Source organism: Sinocyclocheilus anshuiensis, unplaced genomic scaffold, assembly GCF_001515605.1.
Source record: "Sinocyclocheilus anshuiensis isolate Anshui unplaced genomic scaffold, SAMN03320099.WGS_v1.1 scaffold1462, whole genome shotgun sequence".
Classification (NCBI taxonomy): domain Eukaryota; kingdom Metazoa; phylum Chordata; class Actinopteri; order Cypriniformes; family Cyprinidae; genus Sinocyclocheilus; species Sinocyclocheilus anshuiensis.
In genome coordinates this window covers 105,398-110,398 of record NW_015558644.1, presented here as the reverse complement: position 1 = coordinate 110,398, position 5,001 = coordinate 105,398, and the positions used below count along the sequence as shown (strand labels likewise).

General features: G+C 36.0%; 1 pseudogene; it reads right to left on the bottom strand.

Moving 5' to 3' along the window:
- Positions 1–916: 916 nt before the first annotated feature.
- LOC107680907 (dead end protein 1-like) lies at positions 917–4,239 on the bottom strand (annotated as a pseudogene).
- Between the last annotated feature and the right edge of the window lie 762 nt (positions 4,240–5,001).

Here is a 5,001-nt window from a genome sequence, read left to right as displayed (position 1 = left end):
TTTGAGGCTGCTAAAAAAAAAAAAAAAAAACTAATATTTTGTCGGGTTTCCCGTAGGTTGATGTGCCCAGAGCGGATCTGGTGGATGAGATCAAGAAACGGACCTTGTAGTCTTAAAAACAGTCACCATATAGACAGAGGAGGACAGTGGACCCACTTACCAAACGCCAGTTACAATTGTGTGTCATTTGTCAAACATGTACATTGAGCAAACATATTCAACTCATTGCCTGCCCTTTTAAAATGTGCTTGGATTACGTCAGATCTATTAATAAATGAGTAACTAAGATATTTTGTCTTGTCTTAATGTGTCAGTCATATCTGTTTTACGTTTTCTCTACATTCTATGTGACTTTGTCTTTAAGACAGCTATAAATATTAGTATTGTAATTTTACATCTGTTAAATAAAATTATTTTTAAATATTGTTTATTTTATAGGGAAAATTGACTAATATTTCTTAGACATTAGTATTGTAATTTTACAATAGTAATTATTTTGAGACAGCTAGAAGTATTGTAATTTTACAGCATTAAAAATTTTAAAATATTTACATTAGTAATATTTTAATATTTAAGATGGCCATAAATAAGAATATTTACATTTTACTGCTGTAACTTATATTTTTTGTTTTACAGTTTTACAGTATTCAATTTCATACAGATTAATCCGTTTTCATCAAAATAAGTAGCGATTATTTTATAATCAAATTGATATATAAAAATACAATTTTTCAAAGATGACTGATGAAGATGATATCGCTCCTTAACCCATGTGGCTTGAGGTACCATTCATATCTGTAGCAATTTTCTGCATCAAAGTTTAATACTTGTGTTAGGGTGTTTTAAATTACCGCAACTTCTTATCCAAGTAATAACTGGGGATTTGAACAATAGCTTACACAATAATTATTTCTTGGAACAACTTATTTACTGTACAAAAGTCATTTATAATCAGTACAACCCATCAAACAAGGAAACGAGCACACCATGCAAAGTCAACAAACGTGACAAACACTCAAAATAAATCGTGATAAGTCAAATACAGTGGAAAAACACTCAAAATAAGAAGTCGTGAAAACAGGCAGTCATCCAAATGTGATGAGGCTGACTAAAATAAATGATTAATATTACATAGTTAAAATATTATAAAACATACCAACGAGAACATAATACTTCAAAACTCCTTCATACCACTGAATTCAAGAGCTTGTAAAATTAAAAGAAATTCACTGCCTAGATTGGCTTTTTTTTCCTTTAACATTAAACTAAATACTTGTTTAATCATTCATTTCCACTTACTCATCTGAAACTGGAGGAGTACATGCCTTCAAACCGTAATACTGAACGTAAAACTGATAACTTCACATTACATTAACAACAGCAGCTCAATTTTTAGAAAGGTCGCAAATTTGAGACTTTACACATGGTTTGGATCGCCTGCTCGGCGGCGGCTCGATAAACTTCTGCCTTCATGGCTTGAATGCTGGTGCCTGGAAGGATCCGGATAAACCCACACAGGGGAAAAAGAAGGCCTGGGATCAGAATTTTGAAGATGAAGCAGAGGAAGCCGTCGGAGCTGGTGCGATGGAAATGGACTTCATACTGTGGAGTGCCAAGTCTGTACAGCTCGCATATCCACTGCAGCTGAGACACGGCATCGTGGTTCACAGGGGCTTGAGGCATCATCTCATCTCTCAGGCCGGCCGGACCCCCCACGGCCCGGAAGAAGGGCTGGATAGGGGGATGGGATGGGACATCATGAAGCAAGGGCTGAGGGTGCAGGTGGGGAGGGGTGATGGAGGGTTTGGGGAGGGGATTCAGAGCAGGTGGAGTAAAGCAGTACGCAGCTGCCGCTTCTCCGTGCTCTTGCGCACCGTCAGGCAGCCCCCCTCCGGCAGACGGTAGTGATGCAGGGTCATGACGGCAGCAGACGCGGTGACCGGGTCACCGTACTTTGCGTAGGCGAAGCCTCGGTTCTGCCCGCTGAAGTTCATCATGAGACGAAACTCGTAAATAGTGCCAATGCTCTGGAAAAGAGGGATCAGGCGGTCCTCATAGATGTCACGTGGTATCTGACTGATGAAAACCTTCCTAAAAGCTAAAAAAAAAAAAAGACATAAGAAAAAAAAAACTAACAGCTTAAAAGATCAATGTTCTTAATTAACGGTGACATAATTTGTTGCATTTTACAATACTTTCTCTTACTCCAGTTTAATGTGCAGAAAAAAGAAACGATTAGATAGATAGATAGATAGATAGATAGATAGATACCTTGCACAAGCACTTTCTTGGCCATGGATGCGGCATAGTGGGAGGAGTAGTTCACTAGAGCCACAACCTCTCTCCCTTTGGGCCCGGCCATCTTCAGCAGAACATCCTCCACCCCGTCAGAGAGCATTCGCACTTGCCAGACTGGAGTAAGAGAAAAAAGAAAAGAAGTCAAAAGGAGAGATAATTTATGTGTGATCAAAAACAAAAGTGACTGGGATTAGATTTCAAAAATACTTCATGTTGAAACAAATTTGATAATAGTATGAGAGAGATTTACATACACATACATATATATATATATACATATACACACACGCCAAAATACACTTTTTGAAAGTGCTTTAAAAATAAAAACAAATAAATAAATAATTAAATAAAACCTGGTTAGCTGTAACTTCAAAGCTTCATGAATTCATGTCGACTAGTGGTCAAACTGTGATAAAAACATCTCTTAATAAATTATGACCATCACAGACACTAAAATGCTCAAACTGTCAAGATCTGACTTTATAAAACATATATTTTGAGATTTATTTCATAGCACTTTAAGCTCTTTTAGATATCAAGATCAACGCAAATGCAATTCCTCATTATATGATCCTTTAAAAGTGTAATCATACTCTGAAAAACTGATGAAAACATCACATAATAAACACTGATCAGAGACTCAGATCAAAGCTGTAAATTAGATGTACTAATTGAGCAAAAACTACTAAAGAAGTTACCATCTATGCACTCATGATCTTTGATACATATAAAACATAAAAGGCATTTTACAGTTAACCCCAATCTGAATAATATTACTGAAGTTAAAAGTTTGACAACTAAAACACAGATATTACTTACTTACACAGATATTACACTTGGTGTCTAATTTATTAAAGTTATATACATCAAAAGTGATCAACACATTAGAATTTAAATTCAATAATCTACAGATTTTACTTTAAAAGTGATCTTGAACCAATCATTTTCATCAAGCAATAATCTAAAACCATCCAATCGGCAATAACTGAGCAGCAATGAGGACTTGCAGCCTAATTGAGCTCCAGGTGTCCATGCTTTAATGCCGGTAAAGGCAAAGCACAAAAGAGGCATGGTTCAGACTTTAATAAGATAACTCCAATGTATCGGTCCCACATGACAAGTTGTTTTAAACCCAAAATGATGAAGATTCGTTCCTAAAACCTCTAACAGAACAGGTAAACAACCTGTTTCTGCTCTACTTAAGGAAAATGAAGGAAAATGAGAGGCCATTTATAAGTACATCATACTTCAGTCTCATGCTATGAGACATAAGTGAGCTTGAAATGCCATGTTGTGTTTTAATTGCAAAGGGCTGATCTCAGTTCAATTCTTACCCGGAGGCGGACCACCATATTTCCTCTGCCCGTTGACCTGTGTTAAAGTGATTAAGCTTTTCTGCATCCATTCTTGCAGTGACTTAAGTCTCTGCGGGTTCAAAACCTGCCAGCAATCAAATCAGAGAGGTGATGTAATGCTTGCCATGTTATATCGATGAGCTGAAGTGCTCTCAAACGTCAAACTGTGATGACACAGGAATAAACTCATCTTGCGTCGAATTCTTACTGCGCAAAGTTTTGGCACAACAAGTATGTTGTTTGTAAGTATTAACTGTAAATAAACTCGCTCACCTGCTGTAGCTGCTGTCCCTCCATGTCGCTGTCCACCTGTGATGGCACACCTGTAAATTGGTGGAAAAGTCAAGCAAAGGTCATTAAAATAAACCTCATGACTCCCTAGGGACACTATTGGACACGCTTGAGGAGAGTGGGCGGCTTCTGCGCAGCGCGCTCAAAATTCAGTCCTGAACATAGAGGATGCTGAGACTTACACAATTAAGATTTTATAGACCGCTGTTAAATTGATAATTATACGTGTTTGCATGAATGGATCTGTTATATAACTTTTTGAAACTGGTTTAATTGGGGGAACAGTAATTAGAGACGTTCCGCTCTTCAGCAGCAGGTGGCAGCTTTGTATGTGACATTTTGAGCGAACGTCATTCATCATCCTTGGCAACATTATTGTTACTGTTTAAAAACATGTTTCATTTCAAAACAGCAGGACATATGGAGATCTTCCTGTGTTTTTATTCCAAGGAAAAATGACGCGTTATTAGGTGACCTGCTGGGTCTGAGTTTTCACAGGTCATGACCCCTGCACCATAAAACTGTCTACTGACAAAAACAGCAGTGGATGTTTTGTTGTTCATTCCATTTGTTTATATAGTTTCATTTCTCTTTTTCTTGCTATGTTTATAATAATTTTTTCCTTGCTTTTATTTTTATTATATTGAAAATTATATATATATATACACATTACAGAAAATTTGATTAAAATTCAATATAACGGTACATATTTACAAGACAATTTACTCTTTTGGTTTATGATGTATGCCACTCTGAATTAAACATATGCTGATTTGAAACAGGTAAATACAGTAAAGAAAGTGACGTGACATGTGGCCAAGTTTTATTATATATTAATTTGTAATTAAATTTAAGAGAAAATTTAATTAAAATGCAATATAACTGCATTTATTTCTTCATAATAACAGATAACAGGTAATTAACCTTTTTTTGTTGTTTTTGTTTATGATACCTGGACGCCACTCACTGAATCAAATTGATGATTGATGAGTTCATATAACAAAAATGTTGTATATTTAAAAAAAAAAAAAAAAACCATTGTTGCGTTTTTTTTTTT